Source organism: Mus caroli, chromosome 2 (assembly GCF_900094665.2).
Source record: "Mus caroli chromosome 2, CAROLI_EIJ_v1.1, whole genome shotgun sequence".
Classification (NCBI taxonomy): Eukaryota; Metazoa; Chordata; class Mammalia; order Rodentia; family Muridae; genus Mus; species Mus caroli.
The window spans coordinates 26,932,649-26,944,180 of NC_034571.1; the positions used below are offsets into that span (position 1 = coordinate 26,932,649).

The 11,532-nt window shown below is 47.7% G+C and overlaps 1 protein-coding gene across 19 annotated transcripts in view; it reads right to left on the reverse strand.

The window, feature by feature from the left end:
* Positions 1 to 11,532, reverse strand: part of Fnbp1 (formin binding protein 1) — a 118,689-nt gene that overhangs the window by 32,843 nt on the left and 74,314 nt on the right. The gene's annotated exons all lie outside the window — the stretch shown is intronic.

An 11,532-nucleotide genomic window follows, 5' to 3' on the forward strand; every position in this document is an offset into this window, starting at 1 on the left:
TATCTATCTATCTGTCTGTCTGTCTATCAAGACAAGGCCTTGAACTCCCAGGTATCACAGTCAAAAGCGCATTTGCTTTTAGAAGGGCTCAGCTTTCCCAGGGCACATGAGCATCTATCTCACTTGCTTCGACTGTCTTGTCTGCACCCATGCCATAGAGGATTAAGATCCAGGACTGAAAGAAGGCATGTTCAGATGTGAATACAAAGACCAAAGCTGCCTGCCATATCTGCCCACTGCCTGGCACAGCTCAGATGAGGTTGGGTTTTTTTTGTTTTTGTATTATTTTTAACATGTATTTTTTTAATAAATAAATAAATAAATAAATAAATAAATATATTGTTTGTTTGTTTGTTTGTTTTGTTTTTGTTTTTCGAGACAGGGTTTCTCTGTATAGCCCTGGCTGTCCTGGAACTCACTTTGTAGACCAGGCTGGCCTTGAGCTCAGAAATCCGCCTGCCTCTGCCTCCCGAGTGCTGGGATTAAAGGCGTGCGCCACCATGCCCGGCAATAATTTTTTTTTTTTATTCTTTGACAACTTCATACATGTACACAATGTATCTTGGTCTTGTAAACCAAAATCCTCCCTCCCATTCCCCTGACTTTTAACATTTACTCATTTTGTTTATGAGTGTGTGTGTGTGTGTGTGTGTGTGTGTGTTTGAATAGGTTTGGCCCCCACAGACTCGTGTGTTTGAATGCTTGGCCCTCAGGGAAGTGTGGTCTAATTGGAGTAGGTGTGGTCTTGAGGCTTGCTTTAGCTACACCCAGTGTGGAATTACACAGTCTCTTTCAGATGTAGATGTAGAAGCCTCAGCTCCCCGCCCCCCCCCCCCCCCCCCCCCAGCACCAAGTCTACCTGCAGGCGGCCATGCTTCCCGCCATGATGAGAACAGATTAAACTTCTGAACTGTAAGCCAGCCCCAACTAAATGTGTCCTTTTTTAAGAGTTGCCATGGTCATGGTGTCTCTTTACAGCAATGAGACCTAACTAAGACACACACTTACCCACTAACCGCCGCAGGCGCCTCAGGAGGGTTTTATTTTGTTTTAAATGTACTTGGATGTTTTGTGTGCACATATATCTATGCACTGTGTGTGCTATTGGCCAAGGAGGCCAGAAGAAGGCATTGGATCCCCTAGAGTTATAGGTGGCTGTGAGCCGCTATGTGGGTGCTGGAAATCAAACCTCAGTTCTCGGAGGAAAGAGCAGCCAGTGCTCTTTAGTGTCAGTTTGGGGGAGGGGTTCTGGGTGTCAGTCAAACCCATGGGCGGGCTCATGCTAGGTGCGGTCTCCAGCCTGCTCAGGGGAGTTTTCATTCTCCAAGGTTCTCACTGGCTTCTGACCTGGTGACCTTAACCCGAGTTCCCACTTTCCCCACATGTTCCAGTCTTGCTGGGCAGGCCCAGGGGACAGTCCTGGTGGACTTCCTTTATTTTCTTCCCTATTCATGAGCAAATGTCACCTAATATTTCCAAGTGTTTCCTTATTCCCTGGGGCTTTTCGGTCCAGTATGGCCGGAGTCTTCTCAGCTAACCCAGGCAGGTTTCAGCCACCACCTTCTTCCCCTTCGCTGGCAACCTGGCAGCTCATCCTAGCCATATGCTCAGCTAACCTGGGAGTGTTTCAGCCACTACCTTCTTCCCCTTTGCCAGCGAGGAGGCCTGTCAACATCCTGGCCATGTGCTCTGCCTTCCGCCACCGACAGAGTCCCCCGCCAAGCGCATTAACTGAAGTCTCTGTGACAGTCATCCCTAGCTACCTTCAAAAATCCTCCCCTCATGGCAGACGGCAGCCATCCAGATCACCATCTGCTGCCCGCCTTCCATCTCCATGGCCAAGGGCTCCGACCTGAGCACCCCAACTCCTCCACTATCATCGTCACAAATATTCTAAAAGGGGAATTCCCAACTGTGCTAAAACTTCTAAAACACCTGCTTCATTCATAGACCTTCCTCGGAAAGTCTCATAGTGGAGGGAAAGAGAGGGGAGGGCAGGGAAGGGAGGGGATCCCACTCCAGACACAACATTGCTGCAATCAGATAAAGCGGTTGCCTGTTTATTTCAGAGAAATAGTCCTAAAACAGAATATGTATGTGTGGATGTCACACACACACACACACACACACACACACACACACACACACACGCACACACACACACACACACCAGAAAGGGGTGGTGGTGGTCTAAATCTACTCATGGCGATTTAACTGCTAATAGCTGTGGCTATGGTCCTCCAGCATTGTCTGGCACTGTCCCTCAGCTCCCCTGAACCTCTCATAATGTCTCAACCCTGCCATGGAATCACTGGTATAGCTTATTAACACCTGAAGTTTCAGGTGTCCTTCCCCAAGTCCCATGCAGCAATGAGGATGAAACCATTCGGGACCTCAAGGCGAGCTGCAGAAGTTCCTCCATGAAGCTGCAAATGGGACACGGGGGTGGGGAGGTTGGCGGGAGGACGGAAGGTAACAAGTCTGACACGGTGTGTCTCCTGGTATCTAAGGCCTTAGCCAACATGGTTTCTCATTTCTCGGTAAACTTGTGTAGAAACAGCCATGGTCAGTAGGGCATAGGTGGCACAAACATTTAACCCAGCACTGGAAGGCAGAGGCAGTAAGATCTCTGTGAGTTCGAGACCAGCCTGGTCTATAGAGAGAGTTCCAGGACAGCCAGGGATACACAGAGAGATCTTGTCTCAAAAAACTAAAACCTAAAACTAAAAAAAAGGAGGGGGGCGAGGGGAAGCTGTGGTTAGCTATCTCAGAGGCCGAATTTCCTCTCCTAACCCAACTCACTGACTCACCAGCTTAAAAAAAAGTTCCTATTCTAAGAACATCTTACATGCAACACTGCTGTAGGACAAAGACACACCGAGGTGGTGTGTGTGTGTGTGTGTGTGTGTGTGAATGAATCAGACTTTCAGAATGGATCTACACAATTCAAAAGGCCCACATCGCCAGTGGACGTAAGTCAAAGACAAACTGAATGAGACTCAGGTTATCTTGTTGCCATTGGAAAGATCAAACCTTTACTTCAAAATTCTACTGAGAAACCCCGGGGAATCTCCCCAGATAAATCCAAATGAGCCAGGTGTGGGCCCTACCATGCATGATTTTGCTTTAAGAACTTTTTTTTTTTTTTAAGTAAATATTTTTACTTAATGTGTGTGTGGTATTGCCTGTGTGTGGTCTGTGTACCATGTGCATTTATCGTGTCTGTGGAGGCCAGCAGAAGGCATAAGAATCCCCTGCGACTAGAGTTACAGACAGTTGTGAGCCGCCATGTCAGGGCTGGGAACGGAATGAAACCTGGGTCTTTTGCAAAAGCAACCCGTGCTCTTTACAACTGAGGCATCTCTCCAGCCCCCTCGGATCTCACTTAACACTGTTCCCACCTGGCCTCTGGATGGGAGGGAGGCCTTTGGTTGAAAAGGTCAGAGGGCCATTGTTAACCAGAAACAGACTACAGCCCAGTGTTCTGTACTGCTAAAGATAAAACCACTCGTCTTCTATTGGGTCATCTCATCTCATACTCTTCAAAGAGAGTTGACTACTATCTGGTTAATCCAGTGTGATTTTCCTTCCTTGGGGCTTAGAACATAAAGGAGAAAATGACAGTGTGGTCTCTGTCCCCACCGTCATTAGCCAGGAATGCAGGGTGCGCTAAGAAAACATGCCAGGTGTGCTCCTCTTAATGGTTATTTCATGACTGTATCTGGCTCTCAAGAGACTGTATTTGCTTAGACAAAGGCTGGTTCCATTTATGTATGGCCCGAGCATGTGAGTGACGAGATTAAATATTATTACATTGCTTTTTATAAAAAAAAAATTATTTATTTAATGTATGAGTGCTCTATCTGCATGTACAGCTGCATACCAGAAGAGGACATTGGATCCCATTACAGATGGTTGTGAGCCACCATGTGGTTGCTGGGAATTGAACTCAGGGACTCTGGAAGAGCAGCCAGTGCTCTTAACCTCTGAGCCATCTCTCTTGCCCTAGATTGCTTTTTTTAAGACAGGGTTTTCCTGGGCTGGAGAGATGGCTCAGCAGGTAAGAGCACTGACTGCTCTTCTGAAGGTCCTGAGTTCAATTCCCAGCAACCACATGGTGGCTCACAATCACCCGTGATGAGATCTGACACCCTCTTATGGTGCATCAGAAGACAGCTACAGTGTACTTACATAATAAATAATAAATACATCTTTTTAAAAAAAAAGAAAGAAAAAGATGTGTTTACTCCAAGAATAAACTAACATATTGGAAAAAAAAAAAAAAAGACAGGATTTTACTACGTAAACCAGGCTGGCCTTGAACTCAGAGGCCTGCTTATGGCTCCTGAGATCTGGGGTTAAAGGTGTACGCATGCCATTACGTCTGCCCAGTTGTTTGGCATTTGAAGTAAATTGGAAAGGTGTCCAAGTACAGGATACCTCACGAACAGCTGTCCTCTTTTGTTCTATGAAATAGTAGAGTCCTTTTCTGGACACGTTGTGATGTATGATTAAAAAGTAGGTTGTGCTGGGCGGTGGTGGCGCACGCCTTTAATCCCAGCACTTGAGAGGCAGAGGCAGGCGGATTTCTGAGTTCGAGCCCAGCCTGGTCTACTGAGTGAGTTCCAGGACAGCCAGGGCTACACAGAGAAACCCTGTCTCGAAAAACCAAAAAAAAAAAAAGTAGGTTGTATGTGACAAACTGCTCACTGGCTGGAAGGGGTGCCATCCCCAGTGTTTCCCAAAGCCAGTTTGTACCAGAGAAGGTCAGCCACAGCCAGTCACTGTTTGGTAGTCATGCATGGGTTCTGATCCTCTGCAGCAGTGGTGTAATCTCAGAGAGCCCGCACATCAGATATTTACATAACAGTTCATAACAGCAGCGAAATTATGGTTGTGGAGTAATAATTTTGCGATTAGGGGTCTCCACCACATGAGGCACTCACTGTATTAAAGGGGTGAAGCAGCGTCAGGAAGGTTGAGAACCACTGCTCTCTCTAGCTTTGAGACTCAGTGAAGCCCTGACAACAAAAAAGGCTTGATTTCTTTCCATGGCAACACCTAAGGGGATACCGCACAATCAACCCTTCAAAACTTGAGGGAGCTGGGCTATAAATTCTTCTCACCTCTCACCAATTGACTAACACTCCTTCAAGGATCTCAACAACTCACTGCAGGAAAAAAGCACCTCCACAAAAGTGCAGAAACTTCTCTCTGAGAGTTTCCGGAATCCCAAACCATGGGGTAAGGGCTGGCAAGATGGCTCGGTGGGTAAAGGCGCTTGTTGCTAAGCCTGACGCCTGAGGTCCATTCCAGGGTCTCACATAAAGAAAGGAGAGAACCAACAATACTCTTTGTCATGAGTGCGCGCGCGCCCACACACACACACACAGGATAACAAGGGAAAGCTTTGGACCACAGTGGATAGTATAACAGGCAGTCTCCTCCCAGCTCTAGGTTCCATTTGCAGTGCATCCTGGGACGACAGAGGGCCCATGTGACCCTCACTCAGGTAAGACCACAAGTTGGAAGCCTTGCCATCGTCCATGTGACTTTAGTGAGGTTGAAAAAGTGGTACACTGACCTTCAGCCAGACTTGACAGTCTTGGAGACAGAAAAATGCCGATCAATCAGAACTCTTTTTATTTCCATGGCCACCCTCAGGACCTCAGCCTTTTCCTGTGTCATGATGACCATGATGACCCCGAGTACTGTCACCAACTCCTGGTGAGTGACAGACAAAACCAACCTAAGCTGCATCTTCTCATCTGTTGTCCCATGGCACCTGTGACAGCCAGCGAAGGGGACAGCCTTGTTTGCTTTGATACAGGATATTAGGAATAAAAGCAAGCTAGGGGCATTGTGGCACATGCTTTTAATCCCAGAACTCAAGAAGCAGAGGTAGGGGATCTCTGTGAGTTCAAGGCCAGCCTGGTGTACTGAGTGAATTTCAGGACTGCTAGGGCTACATAGTGAGATCCTGTCTCAAAGCACAAACCATTCTCTGCTCTTGCAGAGGACCGGAGTTCCCAGAATCCCACATAGTAGCTCATAGCTATCCTTAACTCCAATTCCAGGGGACTCAATGCTCTTTTCTGGCTTCCATGACCTACACATGTAGGCAAAACACTCATACACATACAATGAAAATAAATAATAAAAAAAAATTATAAAGATCCAGATGGGTGGTGGCAGAGGCAGGGGGATGTCTGTGTTTGAGGTCAGCCTGGTCTACAGAGTTAGTGTCAGGACAGTCAGAACAGTTACAGTTTCAGGACTAGGCAGAAAAGCCCTGTCATGAAAAACCAAACAAATCCAGAAAATAAAAACCCTATCTTTTATTACCAAAAGTTTGAGGCTTGGGGCAATCAGTAAAGACCACCTTAGGAAGCCCAGTGGTCAGAGCTCTGCATGGGTCGGTTTTTCAGGAAGGCCTGGGCTGGGGTTTACATTGCAAGAAGAGGCGGCTCACACTGCCCTTCATCCCCCTGCCTCGGGGAGGGCTCCATGGAGCATGGACACAGGCTGCTCAGAACCCGCAGTGCTTGGCAGTCTGTCCCTGGAACTGGCAGATGGGCCTGACTTCCCTGCAAGGGAGGCCCTGGGGGAACCCAGCAGGGTCTCTGGATTCTGGCACTCCTCAAATTCCATGTGCCAAGAGAAAGGTAAACTCAGAAGGGTAATAGTGGGGTCAGTTAGCCTTTCTCCACCCTGCATTCATTTTCTTGGGATGACCAAAACAACAACAACAACAACAACAACAACAACAACAACAACAACAACAAGGGGTTGCTGAAAATAACTTGTTTACAGGATGTTTTTCTTATCTGTCTGTTTTGTTCTATTTAAATAGGACCTCACACCAGAGCTCTAGCTGGCCTGGAGCTCCTTATGTATCCCAGACTGGCCTCAAATTCACAGCAATCCTCCAGCCTCAGTCTCCTGAGTGCTGGGATCACAGACATGCACACTATAGCCAACATTAAACTTAGAGTTTATGTAGTTTATAAAGTAACACATTCCTGCCCATCCCAACTGCCGAGCCTGTCTGTCTGTCGGATGCGGCCAGGAAAGAGAGCAGGACATACAGATACTAATAATGTGATAGGATGTTAGTAACATAGCACAGTATTACCTGTTTTCTAGGCACTTCTACCTCAAAAGATACAAACCCACAGATGATCCCAGGATACCCTAACCAATAAAGCGAAAGCTCTCTAGACACTGCTGACACTTAGGGGCTGGCCAGAATGACTCTCGGCCAGCCTCCGGCCAGCAAGCAACCTCGAACATATTTGATTGATTCGACTACTTATTTTTAATTTCGCGGCAGACCCCCCTGCCTGCCTAGGCTGGCCTCCAGCTCCTTGTGTAGCTGAAAATGACCTTGAACATCGGGGCTTGCCTGACCGCAGGCAGGCTGAGACGGCAGCTTGTGCTGCTTCATGCAACCCACAGCAATCCGGGCTGCTAGGCAGGCAAGCCCTTTAAGGACTCAGTTGCCTATCCAGCCCCAAAATGCTCACCACAGGTAGCCTACAAACCAGGCCTAGAGTGGACCACTCCTATAATCCCAGCATTTGGGGCGGTGGCGGGGGGGGGGGGGGGGGGGGGAGGCTAAGATCATGAGACTCTGTCTCAACAAACAAGCCAAAAGAAAAGAGCTAGCTAGTGCACTGGCTTTACTCAACAGCTAGTAATTTGAACTGATCATCGGAAACTAGGGCTGGAGTTTGGCTCAGGGCCTGCTTCGCATGCACAAGGGTTAGCTCAGCCTCTGCATTAATAAATAAACAGATAAACAGAACCCAATGTTCAATCTGGTTCAAAAAGAATCATGTGGGCCAGGTGTGGTGTAACACACCTTTAATCCTAGCACTCAGGAAGCAGAAGCAAGAGGATCTCGGTGAGTTTGAGGCTAGCCTGGTCTACAAACAAAGTGAGTTCCAGGCCAGCCAAGGATACACAGTGGGACCATGTCTCAGAATAACAACATAATAATGATGATGAAAAAAAAAAAGAAAAGAAATGAAAGCTTCGTAGCTTTATATAATGTTTTAAAGACGTCAAAACTATACATTTTTTATTATTTTTTAAAAGATTTATTTATTTATTTAATGTAAGTACACTGTAGCTATCTTCAGACACTTGTTAAGGATGGTTGTCAGCCACCATGTAGTTGCTGAGATTTGAACTCAGGACCTTCGGAAGAGCAGTCAGTGCTCTTAACCACTGAGCCACCTCTCCAGCCCCCCCCAACTATATTTTAAGATTTATTTTTAATTGTGTGTGTGAGGGGGAGAGCAAGTGAGTGCAGCTGCCTGTGGAAGCCAGAAGAGAGAGTCGGATGCCCTGGAGGTGGAATTGTAGGTGGTTGTGAGCCTCCTGATGTGGGTGGTGGGTCCTCTGCAAGAGCAGCAAGCGTCCTTAACTGATGAGCCCTCTCTTCAGCTCCTAAAGAGCATACCCAATGCACACCCAACCGGGATCAACACACACACACACACACACACACACACACACACACACAAGCTGTACCACAAGCTAGAGGTGTGGCGCATGCTTTTAATCCCAGCACTCAGGAGCCAGAGACAGGCGGATCTCTGCCAGCCTGGTCTACAGAGCGAGGTCAGCCAGAGCTGCACAGAGAAACCCGGGGTGGGGGTGGGGTGGGGAGCTGTACCTCAATGCTAATCCACCGGCATGAACAATATTTATAGCCTAATTGCATTATTAAAGAATATCATCCTTTGTCCGAGTCAGAGGTTGGAGAGGCAGGCTGGCCTCTGAGGACCGGCTCTGTGAAGCCAGCAGAGGGGGGAGGGGCAGGAACAAGGGAGAAGAAGCCAGCCTTTGTCCTGTCCTGTGGTGGTGTAAGTGGCATTGTTGAACTTTTCCAGCAAAGGGTTGCATCTAGAATACATTTTCAACTTCAAAACTAAGAGACAATTTCTATTCAGTCAGAGTGCTGGGAGCTGGTGTTGGGAACGGCTAGGCCGAGGGCTTGCCAAACAATGCAGTCTGTCTGGGATAAATTATGAGGCAGTGAAAACACAAAACAGAAAAAACTTCAAAATAAGTTAACCAAAGAAATATGCCTGAACTATTCCAGCAATTTCCTCAAGTTNTTTTTTTTTTTTTTTTTTTTTTCCAGTCTTACAGAGTTCCAGCCCCAGGACTGCGGGTTACTCTGGTGCACAGTCATTGAAATAGGAGAAAACAAAACAAAAAACCCAAAACAGAAAGACAGCAAATGAGACCAGGATCTCCATCCGGAGGCCATTCACTTGCTAAACAGGGTTATAAAAGGCTTTCTGTTGCCCCGTACCCCAGTTACCCAAAGTAGAATTCAAAATCTCTGTTAACTCAGGCAGAAAGGCAGCTTCTGCTGAGCCGTGCAGGCTGTGCGGACCAGTCTCCAGTCCAGAGAGGAGACCGGAAACAGTCCTGGTGTGAGCTCATACTCGCCGAGGTAATGAGTCACGGTCCCTAGGATAAGACCATGCTCCCCCCACCCCCTGGCTTCTACACTGCCATTGCAGCAGTCAGGAGTGTTTCATCATGGGGTGTTTGAAACTGATATCTCACTATGTAGCTAGCCCTTGGTAGCCTGGAATGGAACTTTCCATGGAGACCAGGCTGGCCTCGAACTCACAGACACCCGCCTGCCTCTGTCTCCTGAGGGCTGGGACTCCACTCCCTCCACCTTCTCTCAACAGCCAACTCCACCCAGGGTCCCCAAAGCTCCCAACACCCGTTGCCGAGGATGCTCTGGAGAAAGGTGAAGGGCAAGGGCACACAGCCAGCCTAGGCCACCGGGGTTAACATAACAGTGCTGCATTTGCTTCTCTGGGTCATGGTAGAGACACTTAAAGGGTTTGTAAATGCAGCGTTAGAAAAGAAACACCCTAAAGGAGGCTCACACAGAGTCCTGCTCACACAGAAACAAACCCAACATTGTCTTAGGGTTTCCATTGCTGCAATGAAGCACCATGACCAAAAAGCTAGTTAGGGAGGGGAGGGTTTCTTTGGTCTACAATTCCACATTGCAGCTCATCATCTGAGGAAGTCAGAGCGGGAACTCGAGCAGGGTAGGCGCTGATGCAGAGGCCATGGAGGGGTGCTGCTTACTGACCTGCTCAGCCTACCTACCCAGGACACCACCAGCTCAGGGATGGCACCACCCACAGTGGGCTAGGCCCTCTCTCATTGATCAGATAACCAAGAAAATGCCTTACAGTGGGATCTCAAGGAGACAGTTCCTCAAGGGAGGCTCCTTCCTCTCTGAGGATACTAACTTATGTCAAGTTGACACATAAACCAAGCCAATACAAACATGCTTCCTTTATTTTATTTTTTTTCTCTTTGGTGTGTGCGCATGTGTGTGCGCGCACCTTCGCGGTTGGTGAGTATATGTGCATGTGTATGTACTTGAGCTGGAGCCCAGGATATTGTTCCTCAGGCACCAGCCACATTTCTTTATTGACAGCCTGTCACTAGCCCCAAACTCACCAACTAGGCTAGTGTGCCTGACCAGCAAGCCCTAGGATCCAACATGTCCTCACCTCCCTAGTGCTGGGATTGTAAATGCAAGCCACCACACTCAGGGTTCTGCTTATTTATTTTTTTATTAGATATTTTCTTCATTTACATTTCAAATGCTATCCTGAAAGTCCCCTATACCGCTCCCCTACTCACCCACTCCCACTTCTTGGCCCTGGTGTTCCCCTGTACTGGGGCATATAAAGTTTGCAAGACCAAGGGGCCTCTCTTCCCAGTGATGGCCGGACTAGGCCATCTTCTGATGCAACTGGAGACACGAGCTCTGGGGGTACTGGTTATTTCATATTGTTTATTTCTTAAACAAAGTAGACTATAGGATTGCACTCTGGTCCTGGTGCTTGCCCCCGACTGAGCTGTCACTCTGGCTCTTTCCTCCATTTCTGAGGTTAATCTGAACTTTCCTGGTAGCAGCTGTTGTCCTTTATTGTCTACGTCACAACAAGCATCTAATGAAGACTGCTTGACACAGCCAGGTAGTGGTGCCACACACCTTTGGTTGGAACTTAGGAGGCAGAGGCAGGACAGATTTCTGAGTTTGAGGCCAGCTTGGTCTACAGAGTGAGTTCCAGGACAGCCGGGGTTACACAGAGAAACCCTGTCTCCAAAACAAACAAAACGGAATGCCAAGCTTGAGACAGCTCAGTGCTTGGAGCACTTACTGTTCTTCCAGAGATCCCAAGATTGGTTCCCAGCACACACATAGTGGCTCACTGCTGCCCCGCTGCCTGTAAGTCAATTTCCAGAGGACCCAAAGCCTGGAGGAGGCCATACCACACACTTGATGCACACATATATATTCAGACTCTCACACACATATGCATAAAATCATCAATAAAAAACTCTTTGAAGGTGACAGCAGATGCTGGCGAGGATGTGGAGAAGAGGAACACTCCTCCATTGTTGGTGGGATTGCAAGCTTGTACAACCACTCTGGAAATCAGTCTGGCGGTTCCTCAGAAAATTGGACAT